The 26,895-nt window shown below is 37.1% G+C and overlaps 1 long non-coding RNA gene across 1 annotated transcript in view; it reads right to left on the bottom strand.

The window, feature by feature from the left end:
* Positions 1-26,895, bottom strand: part of LOC126811257 (uncharacterized) — a 76,916-nt gene that overhangs the window by 40,188 nt on the left and 9,833 nt on the right. The window contains exon 2 of the long non-coding RNA XR_007675464.2: positions 479-535. This is a non-coding gene — a long non-coding RNA (uncharacterized LOC126811257). The remainder of the gene's footprint in view (positions 1-478; positions 536-26,895) is intronic.

Here is a 26,895-nt window from a genome sequence, read left to right on the forward strand (position 1 = left end):
GGAGCTAAACCTATAATTCAATATTATCCATAATATTCAAAATTAAAAACACGAATTCGAATTCAATATTGGTCCATTTCAATCAATGTGGATATTGCTATCTTGCCGTGAAAACTCCAATATTTAAGACACAATGAGTATTTCATAATCAGTACACGAGTCGTGTATTCCTTGGTTTCTGGTGCCATTTGTACTGAACACAGAAAAAAAATATCCCACATAACAATGCGGAAGTAATTAGTAATGGATGATTCGCAAACGACAAAATAATAATTAAAGAAACGTGAACAATGGACTGTCGTTCAATTTGGACCGTTCACATATTTCACTAAACACAATACATTATAAATTATATATTTCTTTTTTAAAAAACCTGAATATAAATCATGTTACATTAATTGTGCTTTTAGATCCATTTTCGTCTATATTAAGATTCCAAAGAATAGAGCCGTGCGCTCTTTTATGTGTATGTACTCACCCGTCATTGAACTATATTCACCGATGAATCGTTTGGTCAGGAAACGTACCGTTATAGCTACAAATAACAAAATATGGTATGCAAATCTATTCAATCAATAGGCTTGTCGGAAAATTTAAACGGATTTCTTCGATTGTGAACAAACTGCTTAAAAACCTTTTCCGCTTTAGACCACAATTTCGAAATCAACCAAGTAAATTTAATTTCAAAAAGTTATATAATAATCTAACATCACAAATCAGGAAATGTATAGTAGACTTGGTCTGATAAATTTCGTGCACCTCTAAAATCTTTTGGAGATTGGAAAAACATGGGTTTTGATCTCCTGTCAAAGAGAATCAAGTATATAAAACAAAACCCAAGACGCCCCCCACCCGAGGTCCTAAATAACAATACATCTGCAGCTGAATGCCTTGCTACTCTTTAAGAGAGATTTGCTTTAACGCCTGTCGATAAAGCTTAGCATCAATATTGCTTTGACCTGTAAAAAATACTATCTTAGGAATATTCTTACTGAAGTTGGACTTTGGCCGATACCAAAAATGACACTTATAAATGCATTACGGATTTAACTAAACTAGATACTTTACATAATCTATATACTTTCATCAGAAGCAATGATATTAAAGATAATGTTAAAATAGATGCACTAGCTTACATTTATTATATACCTAAATTCCATAAAAACCCAGTACAATTCAGGTCCATAATATCAACCAGCAACTGCCAAACAAAACCATTGGCTAAAACAATAACCAAAGGACTTAAATTATGTCAAACCCAACATGCCATTTGGTGCAGAACACTTCGCAGTTAAACTGGCAGTAATAGCTTTTTCATAATTGATAAAAATAAACCCATTATAAAAACTTAATGCAAAAACAATAGAAACGTTTGGTTTTTCTACTTTGTGTATACTATGCTTCAACATTCAGGGCCCTGTTTCACCAAAACATAAAATCATCTTTTAACTAAAATTGCATCCTAACTTAAAATAGATGCTTTTCACAAAACGATTTTAAGCATTTTAGATAAAATCCACTAAAATAGTATTTTAAGTTAACATTTTATCTTAAATTAAAATAGTACGATTTCTTCAGCATACCTGTTTTGCATTTCTTGTAGGTGTAATGCGTATTATATTTTGTGGAATTACATAGCTGAATAATTCCGATTAGTTCCTAAATCGATAGTTTATTAACCATTTGGCGTTATCTTATCTGGATTATCGCCCTTTTTAATGTTTTTTTTAATTACATTTCAACCTTTGGCGTTATTGGCAACCTACCGCCTTTTACGTCACGTCATTCAGTCAGCAGACGGCTGTCTTTTGAGACGGTTTGCATTTTCTCGTTTGCTTCTTTGTATTCAGTATTGTTTGTTTTTTACTCTGTGGTAAATGAAACATACGCCCTAACTATAGTCATATGGTTTTACGGTTATGATAATTTGTAAAATGATATATCAATAATCTCAAATATGTTTATTGAAAAATGTTATAGGTCTATTTGAAATTAAATTTTAATTAGAGAAGTTTTTAGAAACCAAAATAATTTTATTTTGAGTAAGATAGATAGGCATTATCCAATAAGGAGTGTGGTACTTTGGTAATTTCAAAGTATTTTTTAAAGCAGTGTGGAGTGACATTGGCTATTTGGTTGTTTTGTTTCAAAGCTGTTAAATACTTTTAAAATTCGACAACAGTTTACAGCCTAGATTAGTCGTTTGAGTCACAAATATCATATGTCTGTAACAATTCTCACGCGATTTAATATAGTTTATCGATACACATTATTTACATTGAAGCCTATGAATAAATCAAATGCCAAGGTCACGAACCAGCTGCCAAGTTCAAGGCCAACCTACCGATATATTTCCAAAGGAATAATAGGCAATAAATTCATTTATTTCACCTCGATACGACTGTCTGACCATGTGCAAACATTGCTACAACGTATGAAACTCTCCCCATTGATATTGTACCCGGCAGTTCAACATGCCAACAGTTTTCAGTTTCGAAGCGTATTTGCTTACGCCGTAAGTATCGGCATCGGAAATGTGCACTGCGCGGGCGCAAACAATTTTAACTAAAATCTATTAAAATTACAGTTTAAGTTACATTCGATCTTCGGGAAACGCATAAAATTTTGATTTTAGTTAAAATCTATTTTAGTGGTTTTACCTTAAGTTTTTGCGAAACAGGTCCTAGGTTTTAAAGATAATTTGGATTGGTTTGGGCATAAAATGGAGCTCTCGGGAAAGGCAGAAACTTGATGGCCATTTACTCAGAAGACGCTAAATGGATTATAAAACGTCGCAATGCCGACGCTGTGGTTTTTGATTAAGAAAAGTTTCAAAATATTATAAATTTTCTCATTGATAATGCCATATTTGAGGTTAGGGATCAGATAATACAGCAAACTATTGGTTTACCAATGGGAACTGTCCCCGCCCCATTTATGGCAAACGCACATTTATATAAATATAAATTCTGCTTTCAGGATCATAAACAAAAAACAGATTACAAAGTAGCTAAAAGTCTAAACTATACTTTCCGATACATTGATGACATAACACCTATCAATGATAACGGAACTTTCAACAGAACTAATATTAAATGAAGAAAATTCTGCTACTATAAATGCATCTGTTCTTGACCTGGATTTAAATATAGTTAACAATAAATTTAATTATCTTATATAATATTTATTTTAAATTTTCTGTAGTTTCCTAATCCTACCTGAATTATCGCCTTTATATAAATACACTTTCATAACACGATTTCTTCAGCATACCTGTTTTGCATTTCTTGTAGGTGTATTACGTATTATATTTTGTGCAATTACATAGCTAAATAATTCCGGTTTGTTCCTAAATCGATAGTTTACAAACCTTTTGGTGTTATCTTATCTGGGTTATCGCCCTTTTTAATGTTTTTATTACATTTCAACCTTTGACCTCATTGGCAACCTACCGCCTTTTACGTCAGGCCATTCAGTCAGCAGACGACTGCCTGTCGAGACGGTTTACATGTTGTCGTTTGCTTCTTTGTATTCAGTTTTGTTTGTTTTTGACCCCCGCCTTTCGAAGAAAGCAGGGGACTATTAAAATGGATTCGCCCGTCTGTCTGTCTGTCGGTCACACTTTTTGGGACACAATAACTCTCTTTCTAATTGAGCTAGAATGTTCAAACTTGGTTTAGGTGTTTATTATTAGGCTAAGGAGCGATGAGCAATTTGATTGGTCAAGACATGGACGTTTTTGATTTTTGTCTTAATAATGAGTAATAATCACGATTTGGGGCAATCTGACCCACTCCTCTTGCAGTGCCATGGCCAATTATTGCAGTGTTGTCGGTTGACGTTGACGTTGACAAACACGTCTCCCGATCTTGTCCCAGACATGCTCTATAGGGGAAAGGTCGGGCTTCATGGCTGGTCAAAACATATGGACAATATGGTGACGCTGGAGGTAGTCATTCACGACACGAGCTCGATGGGCACGGGCATTATCATTATGGTAGTACACACCAGTGACCCTTCTGCCAGTCATGGTGATTCCTCCCCACACCATAACACCACGCCCGAATCTGTCATGCTGTCTGACGTTAACGTTAGCATGACGCTCATTTACACGCCTCCAAACGCGAACACGCCTATTGGTGAAATCCAGAGTAAATCTTGACTCATCTGAGAACATAACACACGCCCATCGTCGATACCCCAATTTCTACGCTACCTATATCAATGACGTCTGTTTGCCATCTGGCGAGTTAATGGAGGCACAACACGCGGTCGTCGCGCATGCAAATGGGCTGCATGTAGCCGATTTCTAATCGTTGGGGTGTATCTTGAATTCCTGTAACTTGGTACAAGTTTACAGAAAGCTGATTGGCCGTTTGTCCTCGATTTCGCAGGACCTGTGTACGAATGTATCGATCATGGGCTTGTTTAGTGGCTCTAGGACGATCTGAACGGGGTCTATCATCAGCAACGTGTGTTTGTTGGTACCGGTTCCACAGTCTGCTGATCACAGACTGTGACACATTAAGCATGTTGGCTACTACTCGCTGTGTAGAACCCATTTGAAGCATGCCAATAGCATGTAGACGTTCATCATGTTGAAGACCGATAGGAAAGCAAACATGGATAGGATAAACCAGGACGCGGCAGTTTTCATCATGTTGAAGACGTCTCATTGCAAACTAAACGTAACACACTAAAGCAAAGATACGCTAAACAGTAAATCTTATGCAAGAACCGATAGGAAAGCAAACATTTATAGGATAAACCAGGACGCGGCAGTTTTCATCAACCCTTCCTTGAAGTGTCAAATTTGGCAATGAACCCCTCCCACGTGTAATGGCACTATTGCGTGTCGCATGTGCAGCTCAGTGGTTCTATTGGGGCGATAAGTTCTTCATCTGTTCCGTGGATCGATCAATTTTTACGTCTAAAAATGTTAACTGTAAATTGCACTCTAGGGTGGATGGAGTTCAGATGGTCTTACGGTTGAGCTTCGTCTTAATGTTCCTCTAGGACGACGAACGCGTCGTCGACCCTTCGGTACCAGCAGGACGATTGAAATGGTGATGTTCTTAATACCGTTTCTTCAAATGACGTCATATAGAGTTCTGTTATAAGAGGACTGATCGGTGATAGGTAGGTCATGTATTTGCCCGAAATATTCATTCTTCCAGGTAAAATAGGTGGATGTTTTAAGTTGTGGTATTATTTCTTGGATTTTGGTAATGGCAACGTCTAAGGCTTCCGGGATTGGTATATAGTGCATTAGTGAACATCCCAGTCACCCAGTTTGTAACAAGTAAATAAGTTTAATATCAAAAAGAAAAAGCAGTCTCCAGAAACGAAACAAAAAGATCCTATCTTGGAAATAAATACATCCTCGTCCTCCTGCTCACCCATGGTCATATTGGTACGGTCCCTATCAAAGCACGTGCTGAGAGCTGTATAAGATAAGACAGACCATTTTTGCGGCAACTGCATTGCCCCGTGCAGACCGTTTTACAACAACCTTTTGTGAGTTGAATTGCAGTACACGGGGCAGACAAATCAAGTTTTTGCACAGGAACATGGCCTGCTGGTCTGCTCAAGAGGATCTGTTTATTACGGTGTAGCAAAACATCTTAGACGTTTATTAGCCCCGGTAGGTAAAACAGCTGATTCGTATATATAAGGGACTCCTTTGTTGTTTAGAGTTGATTATGGACCAAGTTATCCAAAAATGTCGGGGCAATTTGAAATCGGGACCATTTGAACGAGGACATGGCTATCTCCGCCAAAAATGGTTGGATTTTCATGATCTGAAGTTCATTTTCGTCTTTTTTCATCACATCGACCTCTATGATATACTTAAAGCAATTGCAAGTAGTTTTCATTGACTTCCGGTGGGGAATACCAATTTCCGGTGTCAAACTCTTTTGATTTTCATGATCTGAAGTTCATTCTGTTTTGGTTTTTTTTATTATCGTGCCGACCCATTGGTCAATGGCTATTTTGACTAGAATTAAATAGTAATAAAATATATAGAAAGACACACTATAACATAGCTAATCGTGAAAATCTATTTCTTATACCGACTTGTCTGATGAAGAAATGTGGTTTAACATCCATCGACACAAAATGTGTCATTTTGGGCATAACTTATGGTTAAACATCATTTGAATAATATACTATACTATTCAAAAAAAGTAGGGGATATTTGATTTTGGGGGCATAATACTAAAATATGCAAATGACTACGAAAAAAGTCACTATACAACCTAACAGAAGAAACATTTCCAGTTACATGTGACGCCCAAACGCACCAATAGCTACCGCATGGAATGCAGGTGATGCTTGGGATCATCATGGGGGTCCAACCCAAGATTTGCACGACTCTGACTTTGAATGTTACAGTCATTGTGGCATTGAATTCCAGGGTGGAAACATCAGTTTAATTGTTTTAGTGACCAGAAAACAAATTTTGATATGCGTCGGCTTACCCAAAATGAAAGGTTACGTGCCCTTGGCATGCTACAGATCGGCACAACACAGGCGGTTGTGGCGCGGACGATGAATGTTTCTCAGTCTGTCATAAGCAGGCTATGGTCCAGATACCGTGATACACAATCTGTACAGGACAGACCACGCTCAGGTCGACCAAGGGCGACAACTTAAGCCCAGGATCGATTTATCCGTACCTTGGCCTTGAGAAATCGTGTCATCACAGCAAATCAGATCAGCGCTCGTCTTCAAACAGACACTGGTGTGAGAGTGAGTGGTCAGACGATTCGGAATCGACTGCATAGGGGTCACCTTCGCGCCCGACGTCCTCGCGTGATCCCTTGTTTGAGAGATCATTACATTCAGGCAAGACGTCGTTGGTGTAGGGATCGTCAACACTGGGATAATCGACGCTGGAGCAATGTGATGTTTTCAGATGAGTCAAGGTTCACTGTTGATTTTTGGGACAGACGTAGGAGGGTGTGGCGTCGTCGAAACGAGCGCTTCCAAGACGTTAACGTCATCAGACATGATCGATTTGGGGGTGGTTCTGTTATGGTGTGGGGAGGCATCACTGTTGCTGGAAGAACGGCTTTACATGTTGTTGCAGGGCGTGTTACAGGCCAGTACTACCGGGACAACATCTTGGCAGTCCATGTTGTGCCGTTCGCACGACGTCATGGCCGCCGTTTCATCTTCCAGGATGACAACGCAAGATGTCACAGGGCCAGGATCGTTACAGGTTACCTCCAACAACAGAACATCACCACATTACCTTGGCCAGCACTGAGTCCCGACCTCTCCCCCATCGAGCATGTCTGGGACATGCTTGGACAGAGGTTACGTCAACGTCAACAACGTCCTGCCAATGTCCAAGAACTTGCTGCTGCGTTGCAACAGGAATGGGACAATCTGGACCAAAATGACCTTAGACGTCTCATTAGGAGTATGCCACGTCGGATCAATGCTTGTTTGGCAAACAGAGGAGGATTTACCCGTTACTGACTTGGTTGTGATGCTGTGGTAACTTTGCTGTTTGACCCCGGGTATCATTTTACCCTTATAATGGTCAGTCTGTGCCTTACTTAGTCTAACGATCATTTGGAATAAATCGATGAATGTGAACTTCATTTCATTTTATCATTTGTTTCTTCGTCAGTTTCATTAGGTGACTTTAATAACACTTAAAAATCAAATATACCCTACTTTTTTTGAATAGTATATTACGCCAAATAACGTGTCATTGGATAGCCCGAGCAATGGACCATCTTATGACATCTAAATGGTAAAAATTCGCTGGTTAGCAATATATTATGGGACGCTGAAAATCTACTATTTTCCTTTTTGGAGCCTATTCAGACGCGTTCATCTCGAAAACTACTATTATTTCATTTCTTAAACTTCTGTTACTGAAAGTCCTAACAGCGGTCTAGGGTGTGAATCCAAATTTAAAAGCCTCAGTATAGAATAAATGGTCCAAAAAGGATCACAATCTTTGAAAAAAGTCGAAAAATCTTTATACTTGTAAATCTAATGTACTTTTAATGGTATAAGGGAGGTAACTAGTCTTAAGCTAGATGGAGTCAGACTACCAATCATTTGCTACAATCCGATATTTTGATTTTTTTTTTTTAAAAATGAAGATTTTTGCCAAAAACACAATTTCTCCGTTGGATATTACCAGATCAAAAAACCTAAAGTATCGTTCGACAGACCAGTGAATGGAGTTTCGTATGCTTCCTTCCGGTCTGTTGCCTGAAAGCCGATTCAGCACTGTCATGCAGGTCTAGTTATTAGGCTTTCAGACTTTTGAATATTGTTTTTACTAAAATGATTACTAAAATTATTTAGGGTTTCACACTGCGTAGCTTGTGTGAAACACTATTGTTTTTGTTAAGATTATTATTAGGGTTTCACACTGCGTAGCTTGTGTGAAACACTATTGTTTTTGTTAAAATTATTATTCTTATTATTATTATTCAAATTCCATTTTGATTAGATCTCAGCAACTGCTTGTCGCATCGTTTCGATTTCTTCGGTTTGACTGGGAAAGTGGGTGTGACTTAGAGGATAAAGCTATTTTGAACGTTCTGCGACAATGCGAAATGTCCGAAATCACCGAAGCTATCGTTTTTAAAAGTATTGCAGTAATTTTAAAAATAATCGTTGGATTTTAACTTTCGATACATTTTGGCATAGTCGGAGACAGGGCAGATAGCTACGCTACTTTTGATTTTTGATTTTCGGCAAATCTTCGCAGATATTAGGCGCCAAATTTAGAAAATTTAAATTTTTACAAAAAACTTTTTTATTTATGAATATTTTTTAGTCGTGTTTTACACAAATATAACGAGTCCTCTGACTTGGGCAAAAATGTGAAAATATTTTGTCTCGGTAATTTTCCTTGGCCCCCATTGGCTAATTCAGTTTTTCAGTCCTAGATTAATTATTTATTATTCGATTTGTATAAAACAAAGTTCATATGCTCCGTTGTCTCAATTGTCATTTTTTTTGTTACCGATAGTGTTATCTGTCGACACCGGAAGTGGCGAAATTTTACAAAAAAAAACTACACTTTTGACAGTTAGGTACCATTTTGCGAAAGCAAATATTATTTTTTTCAAATCTGGTATAACTGATAGGGTGCGCCTTTTAAATGTTGGGCCCAGTTTTTTTTATTTTGATTCCGTTTTCGGGCTATTTCGATTAGGTGAAAAAAAGGTGTAAAATTAAGCTAGTTACAACCCATCCAGCGTTTTCATGTTTTAAAATATTACTTCGTAACTTTCATAAACTCGTAGCAATAATCTATACAAAGAGAATGTATGTGAAAATTAATTTGTAATATGCGCAGTTGCCGAGAAATGGGCAATTGTGCCTGTAAAAGAGTCAATTATTATTGGATTTTCATAAAAGTGACACCATTTGATACATAATGTCAATTGTGACTAGTTCAACTCAATTTAACATTTTCAATGTCACCGGAAATGACGAAATTTGGGCAAAAACTGTATTTATAGCTTTCGAAACAAATAATTTATTCAAATGAGTCGTATTTGTTGCTTGTTTAAGATTTTGATATTTGATTCTAATCAACTAAAAGAATTAACCCATACGATCATATAGATATCACAAAAGGGTTTCTAACTTGTCCAGTTGCGGAGAAATAGGCAATTTTCAACAAGTCACTTTTCAAGGTTTTTTGTCCATAAAAGTGTCAATTATTTTTCGATTTTCATGAAATATTCACTGTGTGATATCTAATGCCATTTACAATTTCATACAACTAATTTAAGATTTTCATTATCACCGGAAGTAACGTCATTTTGGGAAAAACTTTTTTTTTAACCTTCCAAACAGATATTTTATTCAAATGAGTCTGATTTGTAATGTTTTTAAAATTATGATATTTGATTCCAATCAGCAAATAGATTGAACCCATACGATCATACAGATACCACAAAATGGTTTCTAACTTGTACGGTTGCAGAGAAATAGACGGTTTCTACAAGTCAATTTTCAAGGTTTTTGGTCTATAAAAGTGGCAATTATTATTTGATTTACATAAAATTTTCACCATGTGATGCCTTATGCGAATTTCTGATTTCATAAAACTAATTGAACATTTTCATTATCATCGGAAGTACTGTACACTTAATGTAACAAATGTATAAAATGAATTGATATTGCTGGATTTGGTTGATTCGGCGTCCATTTTATTTGATGTGTGCAATGCTTATGTGGAAACCTGTTTAATGGTTTCATTGGTACCGGAAGTGACATGTTTAGGGTAACGTGGCACCGGTGAAACCCGTCATTACTGCATCGCAGTTCTATTGTGATTACTAAAATTATTAAGCTTTCATATGTATTATCTTCTGTTAAAATTATTATTCTTATTATTATTTTTTTTTTTTCTGCAAATCGGATTTCTCAGAATCTAACCATAGGATCTTTCTGAAACTTTGACCTAACCCCCCCCCCCCCCCAAAAAAAAAAAAAATTGGGTGGCAGCTTTTGCTTAAATATATTTTCAAAACGTTTTACGAATCCGAAATCACCGAATTTTTTCGAACGAATGCATTTGACCTACAATGCTGTAACTTTGTGACTATTTGACCTATTTTACTAAATCTTTTTTCTTTGAGTACCTTGAGACAATTACATCAAATCTGCAGATTCAGATTTTCGAATTTCGAAAATTCGTCGCTGTGATTTCGAACCGGAAGTTGAAACCAACTTGACAATTTCTTTAATAATTGTACGATTTAAATGAAATTTAGCATGTAAGTAGATCTTACCAATGCGACTTCCAAAATATGATTAGAAATTTGCTAAATTATCTCCCCTTAATGAAATTAAGGATCAAAATTTTCAAAAAAATCATCGAAATATAGGTCAGAATGACCTAATTTTTCTTTTCGATACTAGACAAGTAATTACTGATTCATATACAAAATATGGAGTTTGTCGATCGAATCGGAAATGCCACCATCTTGAAACGTGAAAAATTACTTTGCTTTTGCGATATTTTACTTACAGACATGGGAGTTACATTTTCTGAATCCTTAAAGGAATGCCTAAAAAACATTCAGAGCAGAATTTTGATTTAGGCCAAATGATGGTCACCATTTTGAATTGAATATGAAAAACAGTGAAATATCCACATTAATGGGCTTGAAAACATACACAATTGGTCGTGGCTTAAAGAATATGTCTCCTTTTACCGAAATTAATACATTTCAGGATAGCCTGGCTCATGGTCGAATGTTTGGTATTTGAATATATCAAAAATTCGAATTTCGCCTCTGATGTTTTCCGTGCCGACAAGGTTGCTTTGAGTTTAGCTGGTTTTGACTTCGCGCATGCGCCACGCTGGAACCAAAGGTACGATGACTACCAAATTCCGGCCAGAAACTTTTCACGCTGGTACCTAGATGCCCTGAGAAATTCAAGGCGATACCTGCATTCGTTCAGGTCGTTTGTTCTTCACACGGTTCCTGTCGTTCGGCTTTTTCCGCCATTTATGGCTTCAGTAAGTGCGAAAAAAGTGGAATATCGCCACGACACCGGCACCGATTGTCCGAAAACCATGAAATTTGGACACAATACGCCCATTGCCACCCCGGACTTTGTGCCTTACTCCCATTTTGATCCGATTAAAAAAAGAGTTTTAGCAAAAAAAAGAAAGATTTTCGGTCAACTGAAGGTCTCCATTTGGAATTGAATATGAAGAACAGTGAAACATCCACTTGAACAGACGTCAAAATGAACCACAGTAGGCTGTAATATGTTCAATGCGTCTCTTATTTCTGAAATTAATGCATTTCAGGATAGCTCGAGATCAAGATCGATTTTTTGGTGTTTGAAAATGTTTCAAATTTCGTATTTCGCCTTTGACCTTTTACGTGCCGACAAAGTTGTTAACAGGACAATTTATGCCTTTAATTTTCAAAATTTACAAATTTAACCTAAATATTCGAACAGCTAAGGTCAATCTGATTCAAACAATGTTAGTTCCGTTAAAGGTTATTTCATTTTTTTTTTTTGATATTTTCCTGCCCCTTTTTAGTTCTTTCCCGCCATTTTCGTTTCATGTTCTCATCCGTCCCGTTTTTAAACGGCTTGATCTATTTTTCTGAAACTTCTGGAACGGAAAGTCATTCCGATTACAGTAATCCATCTCTCAGTTATTTCCCTTTAGTTTTCAGATTATTTTGTTGTCCGGGTGCAATGTTTCTCACTTTATTTAGACTTGTAACTTCGCGACTTTTTCACCAATTTTGATAATTATTTTTTGTTGTTCTTTTTTCTTTTAATATACTTGATATAATCAATGTCACGTGACGATGAATATGAAAGCTTTCATATCTGCATGGGACAGTAGCAGATCTAATTAGGCTTTCAGACTTTCGTCTGAAAGACTATTGTTTTTACTAAAATTATTATTATTAGGCTTTCAGACTTTTGTTTGAAAGACTATTGTTTTTACTAAAATTATTATTAAGCTTTCATATGTATTACATATGAAAGCTTATTGTTTCTGTTAAGATTATTATTAAGCTTTCATATGTATTACATATGAAAGCTTATTGTTTCTGTTAAGATTATTATTAAGCTTTCATATGTATTACATCAAATTCCTTGAGTACCTTGAATTATTTACTTCAAATCTGCTATTTCGGATTTTCGAATTTCAAAAATTCGTCGCTGTGATTTCGAACCGGAAGTTAAAATCAACTTGACAACTTCTTTAATAGTTGCACGATTTTCATAAAATTCAGTATATAAGTAGATCTTACCGATACAACTTGAAAAATGTCCTTAGAAATTTTCTGTATTATCTCCCCTTGATGAAATTAAGGATCAAAGTTTTAAAAAAAATCGACGAAATATAGGTCCGATTGCCTTGAAATTGTATTTCTTTACTAGTTACGACACTACTGATTCGTACACTAAAAATGGAGTTTGTGGCCCAAACCGGAAGTGCCACCATCTTGAAATGTGAAATATCGCTAAGGCTTTTTTGATAATTTACTTACAGACAAGGGGATTATATTTTCCAAATCCTTGAAGGAAAGCTCATAAAATGTAGGCAGTAGAATTTTGATTTAGGTCAACTGATGGACGCCATTTTGAATTGAAAATGAAAAATAGTGAAAAATCCACATTAATGGGATTGAAAACATACACAATTGGTCGTGACTTAGAGAATGTGTCTCCTATTACCGAAATTGTTACATTTCAGGATAGCCTGGATCATGGTCGAATGTTTGGTATTTGAATATTTCAAAAATTCAAATTTCTCCTTTGATGTTTTCCGTGCCGACAAGGTTGTTTTCGAGTTTAGCTGGTTTTGATTTCGCGCATGCGCTACACAGGAACCAACGGTACCATGAGTACTAAATTCCGGCGAGCAACTTTTCACGTTGGTACCTAGGTACCGTGAAAATTTCAAGGGGATACCTGCATTCGTTCAAGTCGTTTGATTTTGTCACCTGCCTTTCGTCGTTTTTTACGGCTTCCATGAGGGGAAAAAAGTGGAATTTCGCCGTGACACCGGCACCGATTGTCCGAAAACCATGAAATTTGGACACAATACGCCCATTACCACCCCGGACTCTGTGCTTTACCCCCATTTTGATCCCATTAAAAAAAAAAGAGTTTTAGCAAACAAATGATTTTCGGAATTTAATATTGGTTTTAACCCTGTAATACACAGACATGATATACGTATTATTATAATCCCTATGAAATATTTTAATTATTTACTGCTATAATATGAATTATCACTTATTCCCCGTTAAATAAATATCGGTCACCGGGTGCAGCTGTACAACTTCAAGGACACTGGCCTCAAGTCAATTTACGGAGAGAGAGAGAGAGAAATGGGGTTTAACGTCCACTCGACACAAACTGGGTCATTTCGGGACTAACACATGGTTTAATTTTATTTCAATAATTCGCTTGCGCGTAGGGGTCTTTAGCAGTTGGAGGAAACCGGAGGACCCGGATAAAACCGACAAGGTTGGACAGGCGACCCTACTCCTTGGGTCAATTTACGGCTTCCATGAGGGGAAAAAAGTGGAATTTCGCCGTGACACCGGCACCGATTGTCCGAAAACCATGAAATTTGGACACAATACGCCCATTACCACCCCGGACTCTGTGCTTTACCCCCATTTTGATCACATTAAAAAAAAAAGAGTTTTAGAAAAAAAACGATTTTCGGAATTTAATATTGGTTTTAATTAATTTTGAAATTGCAAATGCAAAGAGATGTTATCGCCTCTTCTGTATGTGATAGGTATTAGTACTATACACATTATCCTTAAAAGACAATTTTTTAAAATGACCGCAACGATGTTTCGACACTAGAAACCGAAATCGCCTTTTTTGACCTATTTTGACTGCTGGGGCATCTTTCCGTACGTGGCAAGGAGTAGGTCGCCCGTCCAACCTGTGTGTTTTTTCAGGATCACCCGGTTTCCTCCCACTGCTAGACCCCTACGCGCAAGCGAATTATTGAAATAAAATTGAACCATACGTTAGTCCCGAAATGACCTAGTTTGTGTCGAGTGGTCGATCAACCCCATTTCGCTCTCTCAATTTTAGCACTCCTAACTCTAAAACTAAATGCAAGGAACGGGCCTATTTACAGAGGTCACAATTTTAACCCTGTAATACCCAGCATATCAGATATGCACACCTACATGATATACATATTATTATAATCCCTATGGGGTATTTTAATTATTTACTGTTATAATATGAATTATCACTTATTCCCCGTTAAATAAATATCGGTCACCGGGTGCAGCTGTACAACTTCAAGGACCCTGGCCTCAAGTGCATAGGACCAACTCTACATTTTCTGAAATGTCAATAAAAGCCCTGGAATGATTTCATTTAAAAAAGATAATCAGAAAGTAAATCTATTTTTATTTATATGCTATTTGTTGTCAGAAAATATATTTTGTTACTAGTCTAATTCAAATTTAAAAATAAACAATATTTTTTCTGAAAATCAATGTCGAAATTTAGTGTATCATATATGATACAATGGGTCTGAGGCATATTTTATTGATATATAGAAATTAATGCAGTGTTCTCATTATGTGTTAAAAGAGTGCCAGAAATGTCTCGAAATTCAGCCATTTGTGTATTTAGTATATCAAGTATATGCGTGTATTACAAAGCTCTGATTTGTGTGATTTGTGTACACCCCGCTCCCCCCTCCCCTCCTACTTGTGTCACTATCATGTACATATCAATTCTGCTGCAAACCCACCCACGCGAACATGACTAAATTATGAAACATTGTCTAGTCGTTTGTATGTTACGACAAAACGAGGCCAGCGTGGCTCATTTGTGCAGAACGGAAAGCCTTGCAAGGATTAGTGTCTAGTCGTTCGGATGGTACGAAAACCCGAGGTCAAAGTGGTTCCACGTTGGCAGTGGTGAAGTATGGAAGGCCTAGCAAGGATCTGTGTCTAGTCGTTTCGATGGGACGAAAAACGCCCGTCCCCTCGTCCATGGTACAAGGATTAGTGCCTAGTCGCTTGGATGGTATGAAAAACAGAGGTCCCCGTTCTCTCCCTTTGTCCGTGGTTCTTGACCGAAGGCCCGACAACTAACTTTGCGTGCAGTTTTTTGGGTAGGACGAAAAATCGAAATCCTGTGTGCATATTGGCGTGCACGAAAAATAACCCTTGGAATTTGGAATTTTATGCACCCACCCCACCCTCGAACAACGCTTAACATAACATTTTGTTTTCACTACCTACATTGTAAAATTTGTTTGATTTCAGTAGTCAAATGACTACAAAAAGGTTACTGGCCTATGTATAGCTCCCTTAATTTACACATAAACTGACCTAAAACTGCACTGCACATATAATAAACCAATTCCCATTGAAATAAAGGTGAAGCCGTACCGCATAATTATATGATTTGATGAAACCCAACTGCTACCTGAAGTTTCTCGACTATCGAAGTTATAATATCCGCCGGTGTCATGGCGGCTCGCACATTATAAGAATCATTGCTTTGAAAATGTAGAACGCATTAACACAAAGAAAAACTGATCGGTATCTTTATTATAATTTGTGATAGAATTACTTATTTAAAAAAAACTGAATGATGTAAAAATAAAAATGGTTGTAGTGCCCAAGTTTAGATTTGTCGTTGATTTCATAAAGATGTTAGGATATAGAACGTTAAATACTGTGTGATTCAACATGGCGGCCGAGGGGTTTAATATGATATAAGTACGAAATACATGTACATGTAGTACCAAATGGTTTATATGTATGAGAATCAAGGTTTGGACTAAATGTCTTGGGGAAGTAGGAGGCGACTAGTATGTGCCTCTCTTTAGTGGACGGATGTGAGATTGCCCATTGTATTAACTGGACCTTCAGTTATGTGTCAATGTCAAATAAGCGGCTTCTTATCAACACGGTCGGCTCTGGGCCGTTTTAATTCTACGTATCTCTCGTAGCTGAGAGAAAAAAGATTTTTTAGCCGAGAGAATATCTTCCGTCAAAGTGGTTGTTGATTCATAGATTCTAATAATCCCTTTTGCAGTTTATATGAAAGCTTTGATATCTGCTATGCAGATCAAGTTATTATTATTATTATTTTTTTTTTGTGTGTGTTTTTCCTGCAAATCTTATATCTCAGAATCTAACCGTGGGATCTTTCTGAAACTGTGACCTACCCCCCTCCCCCCAAGAATGGGTGAGGCTTTGGAATAGGTATGTTTTTAAAACGTTTTACACATCCGAAATCACCGACTTTTATTAACGAATACATTTGACCTACATTGCTGTAACTTTGTGACTTTTTGATCTATTTTACTAAATAAAAATTCTTTGAGTACCTTGAATCATTTACTTCAAATCTGCAATTTCGGATTTTCGAATTTCAAAAATTCGTCGCTGTGATTTTGAACCGGAAGTTAAAATCAACTTGACAACTTCTTTGATAGTTGCACGATTTTCATGAAATTCAGTATGTAAGTAGATCTTACCGATACAACTTGAAAAATGTCATTAGAAATTTTCTGTATTATCTCCCCTTGATGAAATTAAGGATCAAAGTTTAAAAAAAATCGACGAAATATAGGTCCGATTGCCTTGAAATTGTATTTCTTTACTAGTTACGAAACTACTGATTCGCACACAAAAAATGGAGTTTGTAGCCCAAACCGGAAGTGCCACCATCTTGAAATGTGAAATATCGCTAAGGCTTTTTTGATAATTTACTTACAGACAAGGGGATTATATTTTCCAAATCCTTCAAGGAAAGCCCATAAAATGTAGGCAGTAGAATTTTGATTTATGTCAACTGATGGACGCCATTTTGAAATGAAAATGAAAAATAGTGAAAAATCCACATTAATGGGCTTGAAAACATACACAATTGGTCGTGACTTAGAGAATGTGTCTCCTATTACCGAAATTGTTACATTTCAGGATAGCCTGGATCATGGTCGAATGTTTGGTATTTGAATATTTCAAAAATTCGAATTTCTGCTTTGATGTTTTCCGTGCCGACAATGTTGTTTTCGAGTTTAGCTGGTTTTGATTTCGCGCATGCGCTACACAGGAACCAACGGTACCATGAGTACTAAATTCCGGCGAGCAACTTTTCACGTTGGTACCTAGGTACCGTGAAAATTTCAAGGTCATACCTGCATTCGTTCAAGTCGTTTGTTCTTGTCACCTGCCTTTCGTCGTTTACGGCTTCCATGAGGGGAAAAAAGTGGAATTTCGCCGTGACACCGGCACCGATTGTCCGAAAACCATGAAATTTGGACACAATACGCCCATTACCACCCCGGACTCTGTGCTTTAACCCCATTTTGATCCCATTAAAAAAAAAGAGTTTTAGGAAAAAAACGATTTTCGGAATTTAATATTGGTTTTAACCCTGTAATACCCAGACATGATATACATATTATTATAATCCCTATGAAATATTTTAATTATTTACTGCTATAATATGAATTATCACTTATTCCCCGTTAAATAAATATCGGCCACCGGGTGCAGCTGTACAACCTCAAGGACCCTGGCCTCAAGTCAATTTACGGCTTCCATGAGGGGAAAAAAGTGGAATTTCGCCGTGACACCGGCACCGATTGTCCGAAAACCATGAAATTTGGACACAATACGCCCATTACCACCCCGGACTCCGTGCGTTATCCCCATTTTGATCACATTAAAAAAAAAGAGTTTTAGCAAAAAAACGATTTTCGGAATTTAATATTGGTTTTAACCCTGTAATACCCAGACATGATATACATATTATTATAATCCCTATGAAATATTTTAATTATTTACTGCTATAATATGAATTATCACTTATTCCCCGTTAAATAAATATCGGTCACCGGGTGCAGCTGTACAACTTCAAGGACACTGGCCTCAAGTCAATTTACGGCTTCCATGAGGGGAAAAAAGTGGAATTTCGCCGTGACACCGGCACCGATTGTCCGAAAACCATGAAATTTGGACACAATACGCCCATTACCACCCCGGACTCCGTGCGTTATCCCCATTTTGATCACATTAAAAAAAAGAGTTTTAGCAAAAAAACGATTTTCGGAATTTAATATTGGTTTTAACCCTGTAATACCCAGACATGATATACATATTATTATAATCCCTATGAAATATTTTAATTATTTACTGCTATAATATGAATTATCACTTATTCCCCGTTAAATAAATATTGGTCACCGGGTGCAGCTGTACAACCTCAAGGACCCTGGCCTCAAGTCAATTTACGGCTTCCATGAGGGGAAAAAAGTGGAATTTCGCCGTAACACCGGCACCGATTGTCCGAAAACCATGAAATTTGGACACAATACGCCCATTACCACCCCGGACTCCGTGCGTTACCCCCATTTTGATCACATTAAAAAACAAAAGAGTTTTAGCAAAAAAACGATTTTCGGAATTTAATATTGGTTTTAATTAATTTTGAAATTGCAAATGCAAAGAGATGTTATCGCCTCTTCCGTATGTGATAGGTATTAGTACTATACACATTATCTTTAAAAGACAATTTTTTAAAATGACCGCAACGATGTTTCGACACTAGAAACCGAAATCGTCTTTTTTGACCTATTTTGACTGCTGGGGCATCTTTCCGTACGTGACAAGGAGTAGGTCGCCCGTCCAACCTGTGTGTTTTTTCAGGATCACCCGGTTTCCTCCCGCTGCTAGACCCCTACGTGCAAGCGAATTATTGAAATAAAATTGAACCATACGTTAGTCCCGAAATGACCTAGTTTGTGTCGAGTGGTCGATCAACCCCATTTCGCTCTCTCAATTTTAGCACTCCTAACTCTAAAACTAAATGCAAGGATACAGAGGTCACAATTTTAACCCTGTAATACCCAGCATATCAGATATGCACACCTACATGATATACATATTATTATAATCCCTATGGGATATTTTAATTATTTACTGTTATAATATGAATTATCACTTATTCCCCGTTAAATAAATATCGGTCAAGGACCCTGGCCTCAAGTGCATGGGACCAACTCTACATTTTCAGTCAATAAAAGCCCTGGAATGATTTCATTTAAAAAAAAGAGTGCCAGAAATGTCTCGAAATTCAGCCATTTGTGTATTTAGTATATCAAGTATATGCGTGTATTACAAAGCTCTGATTTGTGTGATTTGTGTACACCCCGCCCCCCCCCCCCTCCTCCTCCTCCTCCTCGTGTCACTATCATGTACATATCAATTCTGCTGCCAACAACACCCACGCGAACATGACTAAATTATGAAACATTGTCTAGTCGTTTGTATGTTACGACAAAACGAGGCTAGCGTTGCTCATTTGTGCAGAACGGAAGGCCTTGCAAGGATTAGTGTCTAGTCGTTCGAATGGTACGAAAACCCGAGGTCAAAGTGGTTCCCCGTTGGCAGTAGGGAAATATGGAAGGCCTAGTAAGGATCTGTGTCTGGTCAGTTCGATGGGACGAAAAACGCCCGTCCCCTCGTCCATGGTACAAGGATTAGTGCCTAGTCGCTTGGATGGTATGCAAAACAGAGGTCCCCGTTCTCTTTCTTTGTCCGTGGTTCTGGACCGAAGGCCCGACAACTAACTTTGCGTGCAGTTTTTTGGGTAGGACGAAAAATCGAAATCCTGTGTGCATATTGGCGTGCACGAAAAATAACCCTTTGCATTTGGAATTTTATGCACCCACCCCACCATCGAACAACGCTTAACATAACATTTTGTTTTCACAACCTACATTGTAAAATGTGTTTGATTTCAGATGACTTAGCCCCGGTTTTTCACAGTGAAAGATTTTGATGAAACTTGACATGCATGTTTATAACCCAAAGATATGGTTCCTTTCGATATTTGCGCATATCGAATCGTAACTTCATGAATTATGGTCCCTGATTGTAAGAAAAATCACTTTATATTTCGCGTGTTCTCTATCTATCTCTCGGAAATGGAATATGGAAATACACAAGCTAGCTAGTGTATTACAGGGTGTTGGTGGTGGGGATGAGGTCTTCTATTTGCAATGATTTTTTGACTACAAAATATACGCTCTAACTCATTACTCAAACTACAGCAAAAAAGCGGGACCGTAACCCCATTTTATATATTCCTACAATAGCAACGCACTTCGGGATTAACTTAGAAATGGTTCCACTAATGATGTCTTCCGCCTTACTCCTGCCACAGTAGTGGCTTGTCCTACGGAGTTCCTTTCCGCAAGTTTTTTTTTAGTCAAATGACTACAAAAAGGTTACTGGCCTATGTATAGCTCCCTTAATTTATACATAAACTGACCTAAAACTGCCCTGCACATATAATAAACCAATTCCCATTGAAATAAAGGTGAAGCCGTACGGCATAATTATATGATTTGATGAAACCCAATTGCTACCTGAAGTTTCTCGCCTATCGAAGTTATAATATCCGCCGGTGTCATGGCGGCTTGCACATTATAAGAATCATTGCTTTGAAAATGTAGAACGCATTAACACAAAGAAAAACTGATCACTAACTAGTTTAGTGGTCCAGTCTTCACTATAATTTGTGATAGAATTACTTATTTAAAAAAAACTGAATGGTGTAAAAATAAAAATGGTTGGAGTGCCCAAGTTTAGATTTGTCGTTGATTTCATAAAGATGTTAGGATATATAACGTTAAATACTGTGTGATTCAACATGGCGGCCGAGGGGTTTAATATGATATAAGTACGAAATACATGTACATGTAGTACCAAATGGTTTATATGTATGAGAGTCAAGGTTTCGACTAAATGTCTTGGGGAAGTAGGAGGCGACTAGTATGTGCCTCTCTTTAGTGGGCCGATGTGAGATTGCCCATTGTATTAACTGGACGGGTAGGCCTATTCACCTTCGGTTATGTGTCAATGTCAAATAAGCGGCTTCTTATCAACACGATCGGCTCTGGGCCGTTTTAATTCTACGTATCTCTCGTAGCTGAGAGAAGAAAGATTTTTTAGCCGAGAGAATATCTTCCGTCAAAGTGATTGTTGATTCATTGATTCTAATAACCCCTTTTGCAGTTTATATGAAAGCTTTGATATCTGCTATGCAGATCTAGTTATTATTATTATTATTTTTTTTTTTGTGTGTGTTTTTCCTGCAAATCTTATATCTCAGAATCTAACCGTGGGATCTTTCTGAAACTGTGACCTACCCCCCCCCCCCCAAGAATGGGTGAGGCTTTGGAATAGGTATGTTTTTAAAACGTTTTACACATCCGAAATCACCGACTTTTATTAACGAATACATTTGACCTACATTGCTGTAACTTTGTGACTTTTTGATCTATTTTACTAAATAAAAATTCTTTGAGTACCTTGAATCATTTACTTCAAATCTGCAATTTCGGATTTTCGAATTTCAAAAATTCGTCGCTGTGATTTTGTATTACATATGAAAGCTTATTCATTCTGTTAAGATTATTATTAAGCTTTCATATGTATTACATATGAAAGCTTATTGTTTCTGTTAAGATTATTATTAAGCTTTCCTATGTATTACATATGAAAGCTTATTGTTTCTGTTAAGATTATTATTATTATTATTTTTTTTTTTGTGTGTTTTTCCTGCAAATCTTATATCTCAGAATCTAACCGTGGGATCTTTCTGAATCTTTGACCTACCCCCCCAAGAATGGGAGGTGGCTTTGGAATAGGCATGTTTTCAAAACGTTTTACACATCCGAAATCACCGAATTTTACGAACGAATGCATTTGACCTACATTGCTGTAACTTTGTGACTTTTTGACCTATTTTACTACAAAAAAATTCTTTGAGTACCTTGAATCATTTACTTCAAATCTGCAATTTCGGATTTTCGAATTTCAAAAATTCGTCAATGTGATTTCGAACCGGAAGTTAAAATCAACTTGACAACTTCTTTAATAGTTACACGATTTTCATGAAATTCAGTATGTAAGTAGATCTTACTGATACAACTTCAAAAATGTCATTAGAAATTTTCTGTATTATCTCCCCTTGATGAAATTAAGGATCAAAGTTTTAAAGGTCCGATTGCCTTGAAATTGTATTTCTTTACTAGTTACGACACTACTGATTCGTACACAAAAAATGGAGTTTGTAGCCCAAACCGGAAGTGCCACCATCTTGAAATGTGAAATATTGCTAAGGCTTTTTTGATATTTTACTTACAGACAAGGGGATTATATTTTCCAAATCCTTCAAGGAAAGCCCATAAAATGTAGGCAGTAGAATTTTGATTTAGGTCAACTGATGGACGACATTTTGAATTGAAAATGAAAAATAGTGAAAAATCCACATTAATGGGCTTGAAAACATACACAATTGGTCGTGACTTAGAGAATGTGTCTCCTATTACCGAAATTATTACATTTCAGGATAGCCTGTGTCATGGTCGAATGTTTGGTATTTGAATATTTCAAAAATTCGAATTTCTCCTTTGATGTTTTCGAGTTTAGCTGGTTTTGATTTCGCGCATGCGCTACACAGGAACCAACGGTAGCACGAGTACTTAATTCCGGCGAGCAACTTTTCACGTTGGTACCTAGGTACCCTGAAAATTTCAAGGTGATACCTTCATTCGTTCAAGTCGTTTGTTCTTGTCACCTGCCTTTCGTCGTTTTTTTTTCTAAGCCAATTTACGGCTTCCATGAGGGGAAAAAAGTGGAATTTCGCCGTGACACCGGCACCGATTGTCCGAAAACCATGAAATTTGGACACAATACGCCCATTACCACCCCGGACTCTGTGCTTTAACCCCATTTTGATCCCATTAAAAAAAAAAGAGTTTTAGGAAAAAAACGATTTTCGGAATTTAATATTGGTTTTAACCCTGTAATACCCAGACATGATATACATATTATTATAATCCCTATGAAATATTTTAATTATTTACTGCTATAATATGAATTATCACTTATTCCCCGTTAAATAAATATCGGTCACCGGGTGCAGCTGTACAACCTCAAGGACCCTGGCCTCAAGTCAATTTACGGCTTCCATGAAGGGAAAAAAGTGGAATTTCGCCGTGACACCGGCACCGATTGTCCGAAAACCATGAAATTTGGACACAATACGCCCATTACCACCCCGGACTCTGTGCTTTAACCCCATTTTGATCCCATTAAAAAAAAAGAGTTTTAGGGAAAAAACGATTTTCGGAATTTAATATTGGTTTTAACCCTGTAATACCCAGACATGATATACATATTATTATAATCCCTATGTAATATTTTAATTATTTACTGCTATAATATGAATTATCACTTATTCCCCGTTAAATAAATATCGGTCACCGGGTGCAGCTGTACAACCTCAAGGACCCTGGCCTCAAGTCAATTTACGGCTTCCATGAGGGGAAAAAAGTGGAATTTCGCCGTGACACCGGCACCGATTGTCCGAAAACCATGAAATTTGGATACAATACGCCCATTACCACCCGGACTCTGTGCTTTAACCCCATTTTGATCCCATTAAAAAAAAAAGAGTTTTAGCAAAAAAACGATTTTCGGAATATAATATTGGTTTTAACCCTGTAATACCCAGACATGATATACATATTATTATAATCCCTATGAAATATTTTAATTATTTACTGCTATAATATGAATTATCACTTATTCCCCGTTAAATAAATATCGGTCACCGGGTGCAGCTGTACAACCTCAAGGACCCTGGCCTCAAGTCAATTTACGGCTTCCATGAGGGGAAAAAAGTGGAATTTCGCCGTGACACCGGCACCGATTGTCCGAAAACCATGAAATTTGGATACAATACGCCCATTACCACCCCGGACTCCGTGCTTTACCCCCATTTTGATCACATTAAAAAAAAGAGTTTTAGCAAAAAAACGGTTTTCGGAATTTAATATTGGTTTTAACCCTGTAATACCCAGACATGATATACATCTTATTATAATCCCTATGAAATATTTTAATTATTTACTGCTATAATATGAATTATCACTTATTCCCCGTTAAATAAATATCGGTCACCGGGTGCAGCTGTACAACTTCAAGGACACTGGCCTCAAGTCAATTTCGCCGTGACACCGGCACCGATTGTCCGAAAACCATGAAATTTGGACACAATACGCCCATTACCACCCCGGATTCTGTGCTTTACTCCCATTTTGATCCCATTAAAAAAAAGAGTTTTAGTAAAAAAACGATTTTCGGAATTTAATATTGGTTTTAATTAATTTTGAAATTGCAAATGCAAAGATAGGTATTGGTACTATACACATTATCCTTAAAAGACAATTTTTTAAAATGACCGCAACGATGTATCGACACTAGAAACCGAAATCGCCTATTTTGACCTTTTTTGACTGCTGAGGCATCCTTCTGGTGGTCCAAATCTCTGGAATTTCTAGCGGTTGGCTGCGCCGCGATGATATTTATCACATATTAAAAGGAGAAAATGCTCAGATATCAAGAATAATAAAAATTCGATAAAATACGGCCATTTTTTAAGTAAAAAAACTTTGATCGGTGGGGGTGGGTTTTGAATTTATTTTGAACGTTCTCGGAATCCAACACTCTTCTATTTTTAATATGTGATAGCTAGAATCCCAAGGTACATTCTGTACAAATTTGAAGGCAATCAGAGCACAGGACCGTTGCCTGGGCAGACCAAATCAACCCGGTCGCGAAAATTTGCTCATTCTTCAAAGTGATTATCATATTGTGTTATGATCGCCATGTTAGATCACTTCGAGTCCCTGATCCACCGTCAACTACCAAACCACTCCGAAATATACCCAAAATCCCAAAATCGACCGTAATTTCTTTTTACTTCGCGCATGCTCCACGCTGGAACCAAAGGTACGTTGACTACCAAATTCCGACGAGGAACTTTTCACGTTGGTACCTAGGTGCACTGAAAACTTCAAGGCGATACCTGCATTCGTTCAGGTCGTTTGTTCTTGACACGGTTCCTGTCGTTCGTTTTTTTCCGCCATTTACGGCTTCTGTAAGGGCGAAAAAAGTGGAATTTCGCCACGACACCGGCCCCGATTGTCCCAAAACTATGATATTTGGACACAATACGCCCATTAACACTCTGTGACTTACTCCCATTTTGATCAGATTAAAAAAAGGAGTTTCAGCAAAAAATAAACAACCGATTTTCGGAATATAAATTTGGTTTTAATTAATTTTGAAATTCCAAATGCAAAGGGATCTAATCGCCTCTTCCGTATGTGATAACTATTAGTACTATATACATTATCCGTAAAAGACATTTTTTTTTAAAATGAACGCAACACCAAAAACCGAAATCGACTATTTTGACTTGATCATACATTAAATATTATATGCCATCGGTTAATTTTTTTACGCCCACATTGAAATCCGGCAGTCCGGACGGCTGAAGTTAATATCCGATTACTTTAAATTTATACAGAGTGTTTAAGGTCATGAGACGAAGAAGCCTATTGATTTTCAGCGATTTCCGATAATTACTGTCAGAATTATGGTCCTTGACCACTTCAAAAAATCTTGTGCACGCTCTAGAGGCTAAATTCAATATCCGATTGACTTTAAATTTATACACAGTGTTTAAGGTCATGAGATGAAGAAGCCAATTGATTTTCAGCGATTTACGATAATTACTGTCAGAGTTATTGCCCTTCATCACTTAAAAAAAATCTTGTGGATGCTCTAGAGGCCAAAGTTAATGTCCGATTGACTTTAAATTTATACACAGTGGTTAAGTTCATGAGTCGAAGTAGGCGATTGATTTTCAGCGATATCTGATATTTACTGCCAGAGTTGTGGCCCCTGATCACTTCAAAATATCTTGTGGACGCTCTAGAGGCCAAAGTTAATATCCGATTGACTTTAAATTGATGCGCAGTGTTTAAGGTCATGCCACGAAGATGCCTACAGTATTGATTTTCAGCGATATCTGATATATTTACTGCCATTTCCGATAATTACCATCAGAGTTATTGCCCTTGATCACTTTAAAAAATCATGTGGACGCTCTACAGGCTAAATTCAATATCCGATTGACTTTAAATTTATACAGTGTTTAAGGTCATGAGATGAAGAAGCCAATTGATTTTCAGCGATTTCCGATTGAATCCTTTGAAAATCACACCTAACTCTAAAACTAAAGGCAAGAAACGGGCCGGTTTACATTGAAGCACAACTAATTCCTGTCCTGCGTACTCTGTATATAATATACGGTTTTCTAAATATGCCTTGGATGGTAGCCACAAGTCGACAATTTTTGTTTTGTATTTTTCCCATTTTGTTCATAAGGTAAATGTAATTTTTCAGATACCTGATGACATTTATACTTATTGTTTCAATAGATTCTAATAACCCCCTTTGCAGTTAATATGAAAGCTTTCATATCTGC

The sequence above is a fragment of the Patella vulgata genome, chromosome 2 (genome assembly GCF_932274485.2).
Source record: "Patella vulgata chromosome 2, xgPatVulg1.2, whole genome shotgun sequence".
NCBI classification, from domain to species: Eukaryota; Metazoa; Mollusca; class Gastropoda; family Patellidae; genus Patella; species Patella vulgata.